We start from the raw sequence: 22,161 nt of genomic DNA, 5'->3' as shown, positions 1-22,161 counted from the left end.
ACGTTTTTCCTCCTACTACAATCGTTCTACACAGATTCTCCCAAACACTTTCCATCTTCTTCCTTCTCCCAGTTGTCCTCATAAGATCATCACATGTGCAAACCCAGCATCCTGAGTGTCCCCGGGTAGGCTGTGCCATCTGGTGTCATTAAGAACAAGGAAGCAGTGTTCATCCGGGAGTGCAATCAGACACTTTATGTTGCTGCAGCTGTCATCCCAGCATTGTGGCTTCCTGCCATTATGGCTGCAGGGGCTAACTTTGGCTCTGTGAGGACTGGCATCCCTGGAAATGCATGGCATCTAACACACAGAGGTCCTCTATCCTCGACCCCCACCTCTTTCTCTGGACAGCTGGTTCCAACACTTGCCATATGAATACAGATCTCAATGAATTCTAGGCAATTAACTCTGTTTCTCAGTTTGAGGGGTTACGGTTCTTTAATTTTCAGAAACATCACCAAATCTACTTGATCTTCTTCCTAATGTAGCTCAGTCATTGACAAATCACAGAGATCCTAATGCTCATTGTATGTGTTGGCAGACCCATGTCAATACCTAAGTACCTTCCTCCAGCCTCAAGGACGTCAAGGCTTGCTTAAGCTTTGTTGTGACCTTGCTGTCTAAGTGTATAAGGAAGACTAGGGATTTTACTGCTTTAATTCAAGGCTACCTCAAATATTCACGATGAAGGAGAGAGATCAGACATAACAGTGGTAGTTATGGGGAGTAGAGTTAGAACCCCCTCCTCCTAGGAAGCTGCAGTGTTAGCTAGGATCCAGAGGTGCACAGTGGGAGCTTCTACAATGCATGCTCCTCCAAACAAATGATATGATTTTTGTAATATATGATAATTTCTTTACTGAAACTATTTTTAACCAGCTAAAACTTTGACCAGCCTTTCTGCTAATTGTCAATTAAGAGATTCTAGCCTCTGTTTCGTGGCCTCATTTTAAAAATAATGGGCAAATATGGACTATCACCACAGTCTCAGAGTCTCTATGGATCAATCGTATCTGTTCAAAGGCTCTCAAACCCAATGTGGGTCTTGTATAAGTTCTTCAAGTCCACTAATTTCCACACAAGAGCACAGTATAATTCTAGAATCCATGGAGATGACATAATCATGTGGCTGTCAGGGAAACGATTACAAATTAGGTCCCAGTGTCGCATGACACACAGACCCTGAATGCTGGTTGTCCCAATTCCATAATTTGAAATTATTGCAAAAAAAAAAAAAAAAGAACTGTTGATCTGAACATGGGCTCTTGTTTATGTATAATGTTTTTTCTAGTTTATGAGCATCAATTGTTTTGATCATGACTTATCTCCAACCGACCAAGCACTGTAATCTGAATAATACAAAAAATGTGAAATGATTTGATCTAGGCAAATGTGGATTTTGTTGATAAGATATATTATAAACTAGGTCATCTTTCACTCATAAAATCTACTTAAAAAAAGTGTGATATTTCTTTTTCACTTTTTAATTGGCAAAAGAAATTAGGAAGAAGGAATGATTTGTTTCATAAATTTAATTTCTGGATATATGATCTCAGGAATTAGAATAACTTTCCTTAAAATGACATATTAAGTATAAAAGCAGGTTAAAACTGGGCACTTTTAATGAAAACATCAAAAATTAAAAATTATGGAATTCCTCATGATTTCAGTGAATCCTAAGCCACAATGCATAGTGTGTGGCTCCTCTCAGATGCAAAAAAAAAAAAAAAATTGTACCCCTTTCTTTCTTTCAATTATTTTCCTCCCCAAAGAGTGCTTTTCAACTAGAACAAATTATATTAACATACGGGTACTCTTGCACCAAATCACTCACAATATTCTTCCAGAGAATTTGAACCTTGCCATAGTGAAGAAAACTGTTTAAGTATGGACATAAGCAACATTTTTATATAAAATAAGAAACCTTTTGTCACCTGGTATTTGTACTTCTCATCAGGTTCTCATAAATGACCTTTCTCTGCTAGTCAATTTCTAAATGGTTAGAATATCTTCTCCTGGCAATTTTCCTTGGAAGACAGAAAATATATTTTATTATTTATTTACTTATTATATGTCAGGTTATTTTAATTTAACAGTGATGTCATGTATAATTTTTAAAGAAATTTATATTTATCTGGTCTCCCACACACTAAAACAAAATTTTTGAAATAACAGAAACACAGTGCCGATCGCTTTAGCAAAACCAGATAATCAAATTTAAAAAGAACAATAAAAAACCTATAAAACTGTAAGTAGATCTACTGGAACCTAAGCACAGGAATACACCCCATATTCTTACTAGTAATGGGAGAATATCATTAGGAGAATGGCAACATGTTTTCCTCTATTTTTATCTCTGCCATTCCTACCTTTTGTTCTCATGTCATCATATAAAGCAATTTTTTTCTGCTTTTTTTCCATTAAAAGCATAAAATGGTCACTTTGATGTTTGTAATTACCATTCCTCTTAAGAAGCCAGTTCAAAATATCTAGAGGATAGCTCTACTGGAAGTAATATTCTTGTTTGGTAGATTTCTGTATTGTCCTACAGCAGTAGAATGAAGATAGGATCTTCACTATGTACCTTGGACAAGTTCAGGTATTCCTGTATCTTATGGAACCAAGAGTCACAGTCTGGAGTTGCAGGATGCAATGGAGTCCTTACTCAGGTGCCACGTTTCACACACAGGAATTGTGCACTAGACGACAATGGTCTGAAATAGCGGAAAGGTGATAGGGTCCTCCCCAGCCCAACAGGGTAAACACTGGTGACTCTGCAGTGCAGTTACAATAATTCCAGTCACAGGGCCACAGGACTCAGAGGGTACCTTACGTAGGTGTCGGAGAGTGAGTACAGGCTATGCTTGCCATTGTGCATTTAGCAGGTGCAATTCTAAGTCAGGGGAATGAAGGAAGGGTCTTTCTTAGCTATAATTGTGGCTCTCCCTGGGATATATAGAACCAAGAGTCACAGGCTCAGAGCTGCAGGATACAATGGGGTATTTACTCAGGTTCTTCAGGGTACACCGAGGTGATTCCAGAATACAGCTTTAATAGTTCCAGGGCTGCAGGGTCCTGAGGGTAGCTTACCCAGGTTCCACACGGTCATCTCAGGTTATATTAGGTAGTGAGTGTTCTTTAGCAGGCACAGTCTTGAAGGAGAAGAATGTGTATAGAGCCTGACTTGTTTTCTACAGGGGAGTCCCGGCATCCCTGTGACTCACAGAGCCAACAGTCCACAGTCCCAGAACTGTGGGATGCAGTAAGAGTCTTACTCAGGTTTCATAGGGCAAGTACAGGTTATGCTGAAGATTGTGGACTGGCAGGCACCAGGTTGAAACAGAGGATTGCAGATAAGGCCCTCCGGGACCAACTGGTGGGTTTGAGTTACTCCAGGGGCTATATCATCAGTAGCTGCAGTCTCAGATCTGCAGGAAACAGAAGGTTCTGCCCTCAGTTCCCTCGAGACATGCAAAGATGATGCTGGGACTTGCACTCTGGCCTTCTGGGGTTGTGTGTTGGCTGCTGTTGGCCTAGCACCAAGAAGCAGAGGGAGTTTTCTAAGTCCTGTAGACTGAATGAGACTCGGGGATCTTGACCAGCAATCCTATAGCTTCAGGATACAAAAGTCCCTGCTCTCTGATTGTAAAGTGCCCTGGTATCATGCTCCAGGACCTTCTGGTGGTCACAGGGCTGCCTATTGTTCCCTAAGGCAGAATAGAGTTTAGCAGTGACTGTGCTACAGTAGCTCATTATGATTATGCGGCTTTGAGGGGGGAAACAATGTGGGTTGCTATTATGATTAACTATTTTGGAGCGAAGAAGTTGCTTGGACCCCACTCAGCTTTCTAGACTAGATTGAAAGCCAGTGAGGCCCATGGTGTTCTCCTGCATTTCGGGCTGCCAATCAGCAGCAAGTGCTGGGTTTACAGAGATTTTTGTTTGCTTTTTCTCAGCGAGATGGGGTTCTCCTGGGGAGGGAGGCCAAGGAAGAGCTGCAGTGTGCTTTTACAAGTCTATATGCTGGCTTTAAGAGTATCTGTGCTATTTACAATCCCCATCACTTCCTTATCCAGATTCTTCATCAGTGAACTTTCTGGGAATGGGGTCCTTCCTTTGTTGATCTTGTTCTTATCTGTAATGGAGGCAAGTGCAAGGCTTCTCTATTCAGCCATCTTGGATCCCTATGAAATTTCAATAAATCTGTTTATATAAATTCACTGTATTCTCTTGATAAATACTTCCTTGCACCTCTGAGGTAGATACAGTTTTGCGGACTCAGTTCAGAATTGAATAAAACACAGACCAATGCATACAAAGTTTATGTTTCAGTGGAGGTAGTGGATAATACCAATATAAATATATCAATAATATAATGTATTAGTAAATGATAAGCACTATGGATAAGTCTAAAGTAGGAAAGGCATTTGGAGGTATTAATGTCGGTGAGGTGCTCTTGATGGGGGAGGGGAGGCACACAGTGCAGAAAGCTGAAGCAAGCAAGCAAAAAGTAAAACAGATGTTTGGCCAAAGCATGGACAAAGGCCTTGAAACAGGACATTTTTGGCAGAACTGAGATCAGTGTATGAGAGTGGACTGGGAAGAGGGAGGGAAGAATTGGATGAGGGGACAGTTGAGACTCAGAGTAGGAAGGTTAGGGCTCATAGCCTATAGGATGTGAAAAGCACTCTGAATTATATGTGCGAAAAGAAGTCATTAGAGATTCTGAGAAGAGAAGTGATGCAATGTAAATACTGTCTGACAAGCAGGGATTCAGGGGGCACGATTAAGACAGGTGATCTGTTAAGTCATTGCACTATTGGGATAATGCAGGTTAGAAATGATAGCAGTCAGAGTTAATTTAAAGTGGAAAATTTGCAGGAAATGCTCAGTTGAAATTAAAAATAGATCTGGTATATGTGGCATGAGATATTAGGGGAAAAGAAGATACAAGGATGGGACCACAAATTTTAGCTGGGGCCCCTCTAGTGGAATAGAGATTTTGTTCATGTAGAAGAAGCAAACCTGCTAAGAGCGAATTTTGATGAAAGTGGGAAATCCTGTTGGATTGTAAGATTTATATGAAAGTACACCTGCCTACTAATATATTATAATACTGAATATCCACACTTGCAATGAAGAATTTTAGAAAATGGTAACACTTCAATTCTTTAAATTATAATTAGCTTTAATAGGATTAGAAATGTAATTTAAAGAAGTTTTTTTCTTTTAAACTCTAAATGCTATGCTGCCACTGGTTAAAATGACTTGGGTAGAAAAGGAGTGTTTTTCATCACATTAAAGAACCCAAGAAAATACAAATTTTAAAGAAAGTCATGTATTATATTTTCTGAACTCAATAAATGAAAACATTTGGATTTTCTTCTCATCACAGCATTTGCATTTTAATGATGGCTTCTTATGTGTAAAAACACAATGAGACATCATATCATTTCAGTTAGAATGACTATTACAAAAAATAACAAATGCTGGTGAGGTTGTGTGGAAAAGAGTACATTAATACACTGTTAGTGGGAATGTGAACTAGTACAATACAACCATTATGGAAAACAACATAGATATTCCTCAAAAACCAAAAATGTATCTGCTGCATGGCCCAACTATCCCATTTCTGGGAACATGTCCAAAAGAAGTGAAGTCAGCATTTGAGTGAAATACCTGCATCCCCATGTTAATAGCATCCCAACTCACAATAATCAAGATATAGAATTAACATATATGTCATCAACTGATGGCTAGATAATGTGGCATATATACTGTATGGGATAGTATTCAGACAAAAATAATGAAATTTTGACATTTGCAAGAAAATGGATGGAACTGGAGATCATTATGCTAAGTGAATAATAGACAAATACCACGTTTTGTCTCATATGTAGATGTTTATGTTTATTTAAGCTTATTTAAGTTTATTGACTCATGTGTAAAAGTTTTAGAGAGAGAGAGACAGAGACAGAGAGTATAAAAAATATTTCATGCAAAGTGAAGTCAGGCTGTCTCTGCTCTTTCTTCTGAATGTCTCTGGAATTTCAGTTCCAGTAGTTCTAGGGACCAGAAAGATGACGCAAAAGGCAGTAGTGGGCATCTAGTAAATTATGGGTAGGAAAAAGGTGAAGCTGAATGTAAGAGTAATTGTTAAATTAACAACAGGAGTCACTGTGCACTAACTTCCCATGCAGGACCTCTGTCCTCCAGCATGTAATTCTGAGTGTTAATTGTAATACTCATTCTCAAAGATTTACTTTGTGTTAGTGTATTAAGTGGAGGTTATTATGTTCCATAAGTTTTAGATAAGCCTAAGTGCCCAATTCCATCCATTGCCTGTCTGCTTAGGTGGTTTCTTGGATTAATAATATAACTTGTTCTCATACAAAAAAGTATATTATCACAAAAATTAAAAGAAGAACAAGAAAGGATGCAGGAGAAAGGGTAGCAGTGAGGGATGGAAGAAGGATGGGTGGTAAGTGTCATTATGTACTTAAAACTGTATGTATGAGATAGATTAAATTTTTTCATTTGTATAAAATTTACATAATTTATATATAATATATATTTACATATTTATATAATATTTATATTTATATATTTATATTATATATTTATATATAATTTATATAATTATAAAATTTATATAAATGAAAAAATTTAAATAAAAAAAGGTGAAGCTGCTATGCAGTTTCAGTCAACTGGTGCCATTAGAGAATGAGAGGAAATATTGAAGCCAGTCCTTATTTTATAAAAGAAATTTTATTTCTATCTATCTGTTGAATTTTATTCATTGTTAAAATTAATTAATTTATTTTTATTTTATTTGAAAGGCAGAAAAACAGTGAGTTCTTCCATGTGCTGGTTCACTCTCTAAATGCCCACAACAGCCAAGACAAAACTAGCTACCCAGAATTTAACCTGCCTCTCATGATGCATGCTAGCAGGAAACTATTGGAAACAGAGGACCTGGGACTCTAGGCACTCCCTTATGGGATGCAAGTATCCCAAGTGGTGACTTAAGTAACTGTGCCAACACCTGCTCCATTAGGTGAATTTTAAAAATTTGGCAAGATCCAAGCAAAACATACTAAATCCAATGTCTAAGAAGTAAATGTGTACACCTTAAATAAATTTAAAAAATAAATAAAAATTAATTTAGCTATACTTAAAAAAGAAGAAAATTTGTAGTTTCTTCTACAACTTGACTCCTGTATTTACTCCTATACTGTCACAGAATATTGATTCACTAAGTGAAATAAATGTCCATTGTTTATTAGCAAGAAATCTTATGACTGAATGCATTCTCATCAATAGGTTGCTAGTTTATTTCCAGATGGGGAACTGTGCCTGAAATCCCAGGGTTATGATGAAAGGCAGACAAATGTATTATCCAAATGGTTAACATTCATTTAACACTTTTGTGTATCACAGGGCACCATGCAAATATTTCAATCTACATTATCTCTTGTAATTCAAAAAGTTAAGGAACCCAAAAGTTAAATGGCTTTCTGAAGGATATATGGCCAATAATTACTAAGTCTGAGTGGTGAATAAAATTAGTCTAATATCCATTGTGCCAGAATTGGTTCAAAGAGACTTAAGAGATTCAACTTTCAAAATGTTTTATTCAAGTCATTTCACGTAACATGCTGTTTTGAATTTAACAATGTTTTTAAATATTTTATTTATTTATTTGAGAGATAAAGTTATAGACAGAAATAGAGAGGAACAGAGAGAAAGGTCTTCCATCCACTGGTTCATTCCCCAGATGGTTGCAATGGCTGGAGCTGGGCCTACCCAAAGCCAGGAGCCAGGAGCTTCTTCTATGCGGCCTCCCCAGGCCATACAGCAGAGAGCTGGATCAGAAGTGGAGTAGGCAGGACATAAACCAGCATCCATATGGGATGCTGGGGATATAAGCAGAGGTTTATCCTACTACACCACAGCTCCAGCCCCTGAATTTAACAATTTTATGATTATATTGTATACTCTTTTCCTAATAGATGCATTGCCAACCCTAATCTCTAAAGTACTGAGGTATTGCTATGCTGTAACCAACAGCCAGAGTGGCTTTAAATACAAAAGAAGTCCAATGGAGTTTTGGGAAAAACTATTTTGATTAAGAAACTTCTAAGCAGTCATTTTACTTCAATATATGTCTGAACCTGTGATTTTTTTTTTTTTTTTTTTGGACAGGCAGAGAGGACAGTGAGAGAGAGAGAGACAGAGAGAAATGTCTTCCTTTTCCGTTGTGAACCTGTGATTTTTTAAAATTAGGTGCCTACATTGTTGGACTCTTGCTTCCCCTTCTTTATAGGCAAGACTAACAAAGAATAAGTTCACTAGCAGCAGGTGTTGCTTGATATTGTGAAATTTTATCTTAGGTAAGAACAGAGTCTATATAAATTTTTTGTAGTTGATTGAATCATTATTATAAAATTACAGTACAAATAGCATATATGTGCATTTTAAATAAGAGGTATTTTTTAAAAACATTGGTGTGTATCCACCACCAGGATTAGAAATAGAATTTCTGTGTGTTCTTATAAAGTGCATTCCTCACTTAACTAATTATAGCACACACATATCCCAAGAGATAAGCACTATGAGTTCCTTAGTTTGTTTTTAATTTTTAAAAGACTTATTTATTTATTTGAAAGGCAGAGTAATAGAGAGGCAGAGGCAGATAGACTGAAGCTGTGCTGCTCCAAAGCAGGGAGCCAGGAGCTTCTTCCAGGTCTCGCACGTGGGTGCAGGGGCCCAAGGACTTGGGCCATCTTCTTCTTTTCCAGACCATGGCTGAGAGCTGGATCTAAAGTGGCTCAGCCGAGTCGAATTGGCACCCATTTGGGATGCCAGCACCACAGGCAACAGCTTTACCCACTACGCCACAGTGCCAGCCTCAAGTTCCTTAGTTTTTTTTTTTTTTTTTTTTTTTTGACAGGCAGAGTGGACAGTGAGAGAGAGAGACAGAGAGAAAGGTCTTCCTTTTGCCGTTGGTTGACCCTCCAATGGCCGCCGCGGCCAGCGCGCTGCGGCCAGCACACCGCGCTGATCCGATGGCAGGAGCCAGGAGCCAGGTGCTTTTCCTGGTCTCCCATGGGGTGCAGGGCCCAAGCACTTGGGCCATCCTCCACTGCACTCCCTGGCCACAGCAGAGGGCTGGCCTGGAAGAGGGGCAACTGGGACAGAATCCAGCGCCCCGACCGGGACTAGAACCCGGTGTGCCGGCGCCGCTAGGTGGAGGATTAGCCTAGTGAGCCGCGGCGCCGGCCAGTTCCTTAGTTTTAATTACTGTCTTCCTCATTACAGATTTATCTTCTATATGTATTTAAACAATACAAGAAATTCTCAAAAGTTTGTGGAAAATATGTATTATGAAAATAACTATTCATTGATTTAAAGAAGTGTTTTATCAAAATGAATTTATATTATAATTCCATTTTTCAGAAATTTTCTGAACCACAATGGAATAAGACTCATTTTGCCTAATTTTAAAATTTACATAATGAAGATACATTGCATATTTTCATGTGTGACTTTCTTCCTACTCAATATTAGTTTTGGAGATTTAGTCATGTTGGTGCTTATAACTTTGTCTCATTCACGTTTGTGGCTGTATAATATTCCATTGTTTGCCTCTATTGATCATTTTCTTTCTGGATTGACTGCTGCTTCATTTCCATTATCTATGAATAATACTTTTAGGATAATACACATGTACTTATGTAATTGTGTGTGTGTGTGTGTGTGTGTGTATGCAGAAAACTTCTCTATGTTTATAGAATTTTCAGCTCTTTGAGGACGTGGCATTCATATAGTCATTCATATAGTGGATGGCCCATTCTCACTAGCTTCAGGTAACATTTTATTTGCTGTAAATTTTCATCAATACTAGTTATTTGTTTTTTTTTTTTTTTTTTCATGAGTGAGAATTGATATGAGTTTGGAGTTTTTCTGGTTAATGGTGTGAAGATAGCCTGAAAGATAAATTTCCAATTTATGTCCCATAATTGCTTTTCCAAATGGATGTGGCTAAAACTTCCAGAACTGTATTGAGTAATAATGGTGAGAGTGGGCATCGTTGTCTGGTTGCAGATCTAAGAGGAAAAATGTTCACAGTTTTTCCCATCCAGTATGGTGCTGGCTTTGGTTTTGTTTTCTATTGCTTTGATTGTGTTGAGGTATGTCCCTTCCATGTCCAATTTTTCATCACTAAATGATGTTGTATTTTATTTATTGATTGATTGATTGATTTTTTGACAGGCAGAGTGCACAGTGAGATAGACAGAGAGAAAGGTCTTCCTTTTGCCGTTGGTTCACCCTCCAATGGCTGCCACGGCCGGCGCATTGCGGCCGGGGCACCGCGCTGATCCGAAGCCAGGAGCTAGGTGCTTCTCCTGGTCTCCCATGGGGTGCAGGGCCCAAGTACCCATCCTCCACTGCACTCCCTGGCCACAACAGAGAGCTGGCCTGGAAGAGGGGCAACCGGGACAGAATCTGGCACACTGACCGAGACTAGAACCCCGTGTGCCGGCGCCACAAGGCGGAGGATTAGCCTAGTGAGCCATGGCACCAGCTCATGATGTTGTATTTTATCAAATGCTTTCTCTACAGCTGTTGAGATAATCATCAGCTTTTATACAATGGTATATCTTTCTTTTGGATTTTTTCAAATAACTAGATTTTCATTTCACTGATCTTTTTATAGCTTTTAATATCTATTTTATTGATTTCTTTTCTAATTTTCATTATTTCTTTCCTCCCACTAACTTTGGGATTGGCTTTTTTTCTTGTTTCCCTAGGCCCTTGATATGCATTGTTATGTCATTTATTTGATAATTTTTGAATTTTTTGATTGCTACAAGCTTTCCTCTTTACACTGTTTTTACTGTATTCATAAATTTTGATATGTGATATTTCCATTTTCAGTTATTTAAAGGCATTTTTATTTCTCTTTTAATTTCTTTTCTTAACCACTGTTCTTCAGAAGCATGTTGCTCAGTCTCTATATGATTGTATATTTTCTAGAGTTTCTTTTGTTGTGAAATTCCATCTTCATTCTTTTGTGGTTATAAAATATACATGATATGATTTCCATTTTTTTAATTTGTTGAGACTTGTTTTGTAGTCTAGTATATTGTTTATCATAGAGAATGTTCCATGCACTGATGAAAAAACATGTGCATTCAGACAGCTGTAGGATGAAATGTTGTATAGATGTCCATTAGTTTCATTTCATCTGTGGTGTATATTAGCTCTATGATTCTTGGTTGACTTTTAGTCTGATTGATCTGTCCATTGATGAAAGTAGAGTGTAGCCCTCATTAATATTGTTGGATCTTATGTCTTTCTTTAGATCCATTAACATTTGTTTCATAAACCTGCATACCCTAACATTGAGTATACATACTTTCACTATTGTCACATGTTCTTGTTGAGTTGATCCCATAATCATTACGCATGAACTGTCTCTTGTAAAGTTTTTATGTCAAATTCTCTTTTGTTTGACTTGAGTATAGCTGCTCCTCCTTATATTTGATTTTCATTGGCTTGGAACTATCTTTTTCCATCCTTTTGCTTTTAGTCTGGAGTGTATTGGTGAAGTGTGCTTCATGTAGGCAGCATATAGATGTGTCTTGCTTTTTCTCTTTTTTTTCTTTTTTTTTATCCATTCAATCAGTATGAATCTTTAATTGAAGAGTTTAGTCCATTTGAATTCAAGGTTATTAATAATAACTAATGACTTTGTCATAATGTTTTCTCACATACATTCTTTTTTTTAACATCCATTGTTCTTTTGATAGGAGTTTTCTCCCATCTTGCTCTTTAATGATGCTGACTATCTTTTGTTATTTCTATGTGTAGTACATTTTAGGTATCATTCATGAGGCTGGTCAGGTGGTGGGGACAATTTGTTTTAAAATTTTTCTCTTCTCAGAAGTTGTTTATTTCACTGTAATTTATGAATGAGAGATTCAGGGAGTAAAGTATTCTTGGTTGAATTCATTTTTCTTTTAGGACTTGTTGTATATCTCTCTATTGTCTCCTGACATGTAGGAGTTCTATTAAGGAATGTGTTGTCAATCTATTGGGAGTTCATTTAAAAGTAATCTGACTTTTCTCTTGCAAATTTTAGGATATTCACTATGTGCTTGGCTTTTGAAAGATTCACTATAATGCTTCATGATGAGAATCTTTTCTGATCATCTCTATTTTGGGTTCTGCTCATTTTCTGTAATTTTATGCTCATACCTTTCCTATAAATTGGGCAAACTTTCTGCTATTATTTCACTAAATAGGTTTTCTGAATTTTTTTTTTAATTCCATAAATTCAAGACCTCTAAGACTCATATATTTGGTTGTTTGATGGTATCCCATATATCCTGAACACTATTTTGGGTCTCTTTATATTTTCTTTCCTTTCTCTTTCTTTTTTCTTTTCTTTTTTTTTTTTTGTGTATGTGTACTGAAGTATTTCTAAATACTGGTAGATCAGATATTCTTTCTTCTGCTTCACGAAATCTGTTGTTAAGGTTTTCCTTGTATTTTTATTTGACTTATTGTACTTCATTCTCTACTTTTTTATTTGTTTTTTCTTTTTCTTTTTTTTTTCTTTCAAACTTTTATTTAATGAATATAAATTTCCAAAGTACAGCTTATGGATTACAATGGCTTCCTCCCCATAACGTTCCTCCCACTTTTTTATTTGTTTTTTCAACATATCTCTGTCTCTACTGAATTTCTCTTTCATGTCATCTATGGATTTCTTTATTTAATTTAACTGCTTCTCTATGATTTAGAGTAATGTTAAAATCATTCTTTTGAATTCCTATACAGGCATTTTGTGAATCTCTCCTTCTTCATAGCCCATTAATAGCATATTGTGTTACTTTTGGGAAGTTATATTTCCCTCTTGGTTCATGTTTTTCATGTTTCTATATTTATATTTATGCATCTTTTTCTGGTTTTTTTTTTTATTGAAGTTTGATTGAAGGATTTATTCTTGGAAATGTGCCTTTGTCACTCAGTGGAGTACCTGAAGCTTATACTGTGGTTCCTAGAGGGTAAGCTTCCTAGAGCCTGGGAGTTCTGGAAACCCTTTGTGGTTTGGGCAATGGTCCAGAATGATATAGAAGTTGGGCATGGCCATACAGTCAGTAGGGGTAGGGGATATTGGAGCTAACTTTTGTGTTCACAGGTCCATAGCCTTTCTCTGTACAGAGCTGAACCAGGAGATTATCAGTCTAGAGTGATATCAAGATGACTGCACCCCACCCACACAGGCATGTGCACCATACAGAGTTCTGGCCCACTCCATAGGGTGTCCCCTGTGCCCCCTTAAGATTAGTCCCAAATGTGCAGGGAGTCTGAGGTTTTTGCAATCAAACCAAACATGTGCATAGAAACTCTGCTACAACCTGTAACCCTCTCAACTTCATGGCCTATGCCCAGAGCTTATGCACAGTTGCAGGAGGTCAAATCTCATGACTCTGAGCTGCCCACTGTTCCCAGGACAGATTTGGCTGGAGCTCCTCCTCCTGCAAGTTGAGTCTGGTGCTTTGGTTGGGGGAAAGGAGGAATCAACATGGCCTCTCTTCATGGAGCAAAGTATTTGCCCAGCTTCTCACCTGATCCCCAGAATGGACTTAAAACCAGTGAGGACCATGGAATTCTCCCTCCATCAAAGCCACAGTTGGAGACCTGGGAGGCCTTGATAGGCTCTTCTCATCTTACCCTGAGATGTGATGCATCTCTGCTGGGCTCCAGCTTTGTATATCCAGGAGTCGGTGGTGCACAGCTGGTAGCTGTGTGTTTGTCCTCTCTCCTCACTGCTTCATGGATTTTCTTTCTGATCTGACTTGCTCTCTTGAAAATTTTTCTCAATCCCCTGGGAACATGGTCTTCCTTTGTTTGTCCTGTACCTTTCTGAGTTTCAGATCAGTGTGGCTTCTCAATGTTCAGCCATCATGGATCTCCAGTCATTGTGCTTTAGTTGCAATGATAATTTACCTTGTGAAGTTTTTATTAATTATTGTTAAGTCTGTTCATTTGCTTTTAATAGTATTCTGGTCCATGGTACTACTTACAAATTTAAAAATATTTCTTTAAACTTATAAAATTTATTATGCGTTTTCTATATCTGATAATGCCAGTCACTGTGGTTTTTATGTCTGAATCTGCTGCTGACTTTGCCTAATGTTTCTGTCTTATGGTGAACTGTTCTCTTGCCTTTTTGTAGTTTTTGATCATATGCTGGTCATTTTTTTGGGACTTCATGTGCACTGATGTTGAGTTTCATTAGAGAAAGTTAGCATTTGTTTATGCAATCACTTGAGTGCATTGCCTACCTGGGACTATTTTCAATTCAAATATAGGTGTAAAGTTGTTCAGATTTCATGGTTGGGAGAATTCACAATGTAAACTTATGATTTGTTAGGCCTGTTTATTTTCTGAAGAGATATTTACCCTTCTACATGGTCCCAAGGAGACTGAGGTAAGGTGAGCCAATTTAGACAACTCTTGTGCAAAATGTAGGAACTCATTGTAAGTATTCTGAGACTGAATGTTTAGTTATGGAGTGGTGTCTTGCTTGCATAGGCTTAACTCTAAATATACTCACAGACAAATCATTCTAATGTCCTTTTGTGTAGCATAATAAATTCTTAGGCCTTATCTCCTGTTCTCTATGCATCATACATTTATTAAAACAAGAAATTTAATATTTCCAGAGTAACAGTAACCTACAGTCCTCTACATACAAACCTGCTTCAATGATTCCTTACCCTTCCAAGTTACAATCATCACTTTACTTTTGGCTCTATAAATTCTTAGCATTGTCCTTAGGATACTATATTTTTTTTTAGATTTTTATTTACTTATTTATTTATTTGACAGATAGACTTCACAGAAAGTGAGAGAGAGAGAGACAGAGAGATAGGTCTTCCTTCCGTTGGTTCACTCTCCAAATAGCCGTAACAGCCAGAGCTGTGCAATCCGAAGCCAGGAGCCTGGAGTTTCCTCCTAGACTCCCATGCGGGTGCAGGGGCCCAAACACCTGGGCCATCCTCCACTGCACTCCCAGGTCACAGCAGAGAGCTGGACTGGAAGAGGAGCAACTGGGACTAGAACCTGGCGCCCATATGGGATGCTGCTGCTGCAGGTGGAGGATTAACCTAGTGTGCCAAGGCACTGGCCACATCCTTAAAAAATTATTTAACTGGCATTTTTGTGTTTTCATTTATAGATCTGCAAACTATCTCATATGCCACATTTGTAGCTATGAAAATCAAATCTCATTTTGCTCTATTAAAGTGTTTGATAACTATTTTTGACATCATGGCATTAAATGAAAAAAAAATTTTTTTGACAGGCAGAGTGGACAGTGAGAGACATAGAGAAAGGTCTTCCTTTTCTGTTGGTTCACCCCCCAATGGCCTCTGCAGCAGGTGCGCTGCGGCCGGCGCACTGCACTGCTCCAAAGCCAGGAGCCAGGTGCTTCTCCTGGTCTCCCATGCGGGTGCAGAGCCCAAGCACTTGGGCCATCCTCCACTGCTCTCCTGGGCCACAGCAGAGAGCTGGACTGGAAGAGGAGCAACCAGGACAGAAGGGGTGCCCCTACCAGGACTGGAACCCAAGGTGCCGGTGTCTCAGGTGGAGGATTAGCCTATTGAGTCGCGGCGCCGGCTGAAAATATTATATTTTTATATGATTAGGAAAACAGTGTGCTTTGTACACTAAAATAAATACTTTGCATTTTAAAGTACTTAAAAAATCAGTGTCTATATGAATAAGATTGAAGCTATTTCAAATATATTCCTAAAATAAGCTTATGGATATGAAACTTATGCATGTCACTATATGATTATTAAAATAATTCTTCCATTTCTCTTGAAGGGGTATTTAAATACATTTAAAATAAACCTGCTATCCAAAGTGTAATTTGTTTGGAAAAATGTGTAGATGTGTTATGCCTGAGTCTGGAATAACCTCAGATTCCATAAAGTTTAGTGCCACATCTTTTACATCCTGAGGACTATTTTCTTACCAAGAAAATAAATCATTGTTGCCATGTTACCTGAATAAAATAAATAATATGATCCATTTGTTGAATAAGTATCATTTTACTAAGGAAAAAACAGTGTTCCAATCATTTTCTAACTATGGACTAATAAATATTATTCTACAACATGAGTCTTAAATGATAAGTATGTTGATATTTAAGAAAAGTTAATATTTGGACATGAGAAAAACCATATCACCTTGGCTGCATAATTAGAAAGAATAATGCACAAACCAATGACTTATTCTTTCAGGCCACCATAGTGACTGTTTAAGGAGTCTAAACAGTTTCCTGGGGGCCATTAAGTATAAGGATTAACATAGACTTAAAAGTTTACTAAACTATCAAAAAGGATTGGCAGGAAAAAACAGGTGATTTCCTCTTTTGTCCAAATAAAAACATGAGAGCACCTTCCAATTTCCTTTTTACTATAAGTAGTTTCCATGTGCTGTGTGTTTCCATGTGCATGCATGTTTAAATTGCTTAGAGAGTAACCTTTCACTGTGCCACCTTTAAAGAGAGAGCCAGAAGTTAAAGGACCAATAAAAGGTTTTCTCAACCACTGCTGTAGCCAGAAATCTTGCAAAAGGCCTCCAGTCTCCAGATCATAAATATGTTAGATCTAGTCCCAGTGAAAAATCAACAAGCCTCATACTGCAGCCACACCAGGGCAAAGAACAGGTGCAAGGCCTACATTTCTGACTGCTCGGCGCCTTGTTATTATTTGTATGAATAGTCAGTGCATCAGGAACTCTACAGGGATCTAAGCTTTTCCGCGAGCCCAATCAAAGGATTAGTGTGATTCAGGCAGAGATTGAATCTGTGTGGAAAATTGTCCATGCTGAGTTCTATTAAAAGGTGCTGCTGAGTGAGATTCGTTACTAATCACAAGTCAAAATTACAGTCTCTAGAAATGAGAAACCAGAAAACAAAATAATAAAACTCACTTTAATTATTAAATGACAGTGTTACAAATTACATGCCATTTGTCAGTGCCATAATGAAATACACAAAATAAAAAAAATCCATATAGTCCATTCACTAAAGTTTAATTTTGTCTAATAAGTTATTTAATGATTTTGTAAAATGAGACTAATTATCAAATTTTTAATTTGTTTCAGCAACCCATATGCATATTTTAATACAGATGTGTCATTTTTATTAACCATTACTTTATGTTGATTGAAGAACACTGAAAACTCTGAAAGGTTCTCTGTATAGCATTCCAGTTATCTGTGCCTAATGATACTAAGTGATGAATTGCTCCAATTTTAATAGAACAATCAGGGCCTAGTGTTTCCATTATCCTTCTCTGCACACTTCCCTTCTATGCTATTGCTGTACTGATTAGCTAGCATTATTTGTAAAGACTTTGCAAATTGTAAGGCAGATTTAACAGGTGATTTTTTCCTTGTTATTAGAAAACCAAACATGTTTGATAGTTGTTCAAGTATACAGAAACTATAAAATGTCAATATCATTATGATAAAAGAATGATGAGATTTTCTACTCCATACAATTAGATGCAAAAATTGCTTCGTTTCTAACATATTTGAGAACTAGACAAGTTCTGGTACTACTGATTCATGACCAATTCTGTTTAGATTTAAACTTGTATCTATCTAGTGTCCTAGTTATCTAGTCATCTAACATATCATCTATCTGTCTTATTAAGCCCTTGAGATAAAACTTTTGACTTTGTACATTTTTAAAAATGGAATGTGATTATTAGTATAATACACTGCTTAATATTTGATATGCTTCCTATAGCACAGAGAAGAGGATCATTAGGACACAGATTATATTTTTAAAGCTTTAATATTCGACCAGAAAACTCTTTAAAATAAATATGCCCTTTTCCTTAATATTCCAGTAAATGCATATTAAATGCCTAATACATAGCAAGATAATGTGATTTCAACATGAAGAAAATGTTCAATAATTACCTGGAGTTATACTCCAAAGAAATCTTACTTTTTATTACAACTGGGTAATTCAATGTCCAAAAGAAAATTATTTTACTAAGAACTGTTCAAACATTATCATATTTAATTAGATAATATAGGAGATTAATTAAGTACCTTCTTATCATAGGGTGTTTTAGGATGGGTACTCAGTAAAAAGAAGAGTGTAAGCTATTGCCTGCTCTTGAATCTCCATAAGATACTACATTGCCTTGAAATTCGAAGACAGGTTTTTTAATGGGGTAACACTGCAGTGCGGTTGCTGAGTGTTAACAGTGGCTGACAAGCAGATGTGTTTTTTCTTTGTTTTTCTAGAAGCTAGCTGATAGTTTCCTCTCCCCTTTTCTTGAAAATTCTAAAGGAAGCTGTGCTGAAAAGTGAACAAATGGAATTAAATCATGGTGAAGCATTGTAAGGGGAAAAAAGAAAGAGTATTGTGTCACTATCTAGAATGTACAAAGTACATTTTGGAATAGAATCGGTTTCCTTCTGAGGCATAAAATGGAATGAACATTATTGATACACCAAATAAAATCCCTCTTGTTTTTTCTTTTACACAAGGAAGGGGAAATTGTTACAGGCTAGGAAAAAAAAAAAAAAAAGAGGGCTACAGTTAAATGAGAAAATATGATGGCAAACAAAAGCCTGAACTCAGAAGGGGAAGAAAGAGGAAAGCTGGCACGGTTATGGTCATTGCCTATAAATTAAATCACATACCTTTTGAAAATGGAAACTTTAGAAAAAGATGTGCAAATTAAATCTATAATAAAAAATGGACAATACCAGGAAATATTGTCATTAATTAAACTGTAATAAAAGATTTCATTAGATTAATTTTACATTTGCTCCAAATATTTACAAAAAGTTATTTTTGCAATTCTGACCCTGAAAATATACACAAAAATGATTTCAGTGAAATTTGGGATTATTTAATTTTAAGAATAACAGTCTTTTCTCTCATTCTTCCACTTTTCTTAGTATAATGGAATTAATGAAATTCAATTTCTCAAATCATTATCCAAAATTTAATTTTAAATGTTTTATAAATAGAGTGTACTGGGTTATGTGTGAGCATGTCTTCTGACATTTTTCTCACATAGACATTTTCCCCTATAAACCCATATCTTTGATAAAATTTCTTTTGCCCTCTCCTTACAACATCCACCATAATTTTTGTATAGACATGCCATATTTTAATTGCTTTAAGAACCTACAACACTGATAATCATAGCAACCACAGTGATAGCCATTGTTATGTGCTGTAGTTTTCTACACATTGTATGTGACTTACCCAATAGGTAAGGGCTGTTATTTGTAAACAATGAGAGGTTAGATGACTTATCCATTTATCAGTAACTAGGAAAACTGGTACTGCAATGACAACACTGTGACTACGGGGTAAGTTTACTTTGTTGTTGTTAATATTTTTTTAAAAATGATATCTACTGAAGTATGATATCTATGAAACATCTTTTTAAAGAAGCAGTGTGTTGAATTTTGACATACATGTACTCCTTTGAGGATGTTAACAAAATGACGAGTAAGCAAATATTCATTCTTTCCAAAAGTTTCCATGTGCCTGATTATGATTACTTCTTTCTGCTCCTCTGATAATTCCCATACCTCATCCCCAAGTAATCTAACTTACTTATGTAACAATAAATTTGTTTTGTGCTCTGTTTAGATATGCTCAATTTTAGAATTATGTGACCTCTTTAAAACTGGTAACTCAGTTATCATAGAATGACTTTCTTTTTCCCTGGTGATAACCTTTGCTCTGAATCTCCTTTATCTGATACCAGCATAATCACTCCATTATTCCATTCAAGTTAATATGGCATATATTTTTTCAGTGTTAGATTTTCAATCTAATATGTCTTTATATTAAAACCACTTTTCATGTAGATAACACATAGTTGAGTCATTATCTGTATCATTTCTAACAGTCTGTTCACATGGTGTGGTTAGACCATTTCATTTAATGTAATTATTGGGTTTAAATACATATTATCATATTATAATTTTTCTCACTTTTTAAAAAATATTTTATTTAATTTTAAAGGGTATGTGCATAAATTTTATTTTTGTCCTGAAAAGTATTTTTTATTTTGTTTAAAATTTTTTATTAATATGAAGAAAACAGGTCTCATGTATTTTATGGACACAATTATAAGAAGGTAAGAGTATTTCCCTCCCTCCCTCAATTCTCCCTCCATCTCTCCTTTCTTTTTTATTTCCTTTAATTTTTTAAAGATTTATTTATTTATTTATTTATTTGAAAGTCAGAGTTACACAGAGAGAGGAGAGGTAGGGAGAGAGAAAGAGAGAAAGAGAGAGAGAGAGAGAGAGGTCTTCCATCCAATGGTTTACTCCCCAATTGGCCTCAACAGCTGGAGCTGCACTGATCTGAAGCCTGGAGCCAGGAGCTTCTTCTGGGTCTCCCACACGGGTGCAGTGGCCCAAGGACTTGGGCCATCATTTACTGCTTTTCCCAGGCCATAGCAGAGAGCTTGATTGGAAGTGGAGTAGCTGGGTCTCGAACCCGTGCCCATATGGGATACTGGCATTTCAGGCCAGGGTGTTAACTTGCTGTGCCACAGCACTGGCCCCTAATTCCTTTAAAGTTTATAACATAATTTAGATTACTTCTAATCATAGGCTTAATGCATGATTAGCCAAAATGTTCAACAAACAAAAAGTAGAAAGACCATTGTAAATCAGGGATATGGACAAGGGTATAGGAAATAAAAAAAACATATGATGTTAGTTTCATTCTTATACATTGTGGGTTTTTTATATTCTATATTAAATACCACCTATCAGAGAGGACATATAATATATGTCTTTTGGGGACCTGCTTATTGCACTAAGCATAATGTTCTGCAGTAGCATTCATTTTGTTCCAAAAGACAGGATTTCATTCTTTTTTATGGTTCAGTCATATTCATATATTTATCTCACATTTTCGTTATCCAGTCATCAGATGGTGGACATCTGAATTGATTCCATATCCCAGCTATTGCGAATTGAGCTGCAGTACATGGAGATACAAAAACTCTTTCATCTGCTGATTTAATTTCCTTTGGTTAAATTCCTGGAAATAGGATGCCTGGGTCACATTGTAGATCTATTTTCAGATATGTGAGGAGTCTTTCATAATTTTAGTTCCAGTTTATATTCCCACCAACCACAGATTAAGGCATCCTTTTCTCCATCTTTACACCAGCACTTATTATTATTATTTTTTTTTTTAGATTACAGCCATTCTAATTGGGGTGGGGTGAAACCTCATTTGGTTTATGTTTGTATTTCTCTGGTGGTTAGACCATGAGCATTTTTAATGTGTCTGTTGGTCAGGGAAATGCAAATCAAAACCACAATGAGATTTCACCTCACCGCAGTTAGAATGGCTCACATTCAGAAATCTACCAACAATAGATGCTGGAGAGCATGTGGGGAAAAAGGGACACTAACCCACTGTTGGTGGGAATGCAAACTGGTTAAGCCACTATGGAAGTCAGTCTGGAGATTCCTCTAAAACCTGAAGATAACCCTACCATTCAACCCAGCCATCCCACTCCTTGGAATTTACCCAAAGGAAATGAAATTGGCAAACAAACAAGCTGTTTGCACCTTAATGTTTATTGCTGCTCAATTCACAATAGCTAAGACCTGGAACCAACCCAAATGCCCATCAACAGTAGACTGGATAAAGAAATTATGGGACATGTACTCTATCGAATACTGTATAGCAGTCAAAAACAATGAAACCCGGTCATTTGCAACAAGATGGAGGAATTTGGAAAACATCATGCTGAGTGAATTAAGCCAGTCCCAAAGGGACAAATATCATATGTTCTCCCTGATCCGCGACAACTAACTGAGCACCAAAGGGGAAACTTGTTGAAGTGAAATGGACACTATGAGAAATAGTGACTTGATCAGCACTTGTCCTGACGGTTGATGTACAATGTAATACTTTATCCATTTAGTATTTTTTTTTTTTGTTCTAGTACCATTGGTTGAACTCTGTAATTAACACACAATTATTCTTAGGTGTTTAAATTTTAACTGAAAAGTGATCCCTGTTAGGAATTTGGAAAACATTATGCTGAGTGAAATAAG

This window comes from Oryctolagus cuniculus, chromosome 5, assembly GCF_051225735.1.
Source record: "Oryctolagus cuniculus isolate XC-2025 breed Fujian yellow rabbit chromosome 5, ASM5122573v1, whole genome shotgun sequence".
Lineage (NCBI taxonomy): Eukaryota > Metazoa > Chordata > Mammalia > Lagomorpha > Leporidae > Oryctolagus > Oryctolagus cuniculus.
The sequence above is the reverse complement of the archived record's forward strand: the minus strand, read 5'-3'. Positions refer to the sequence as shown.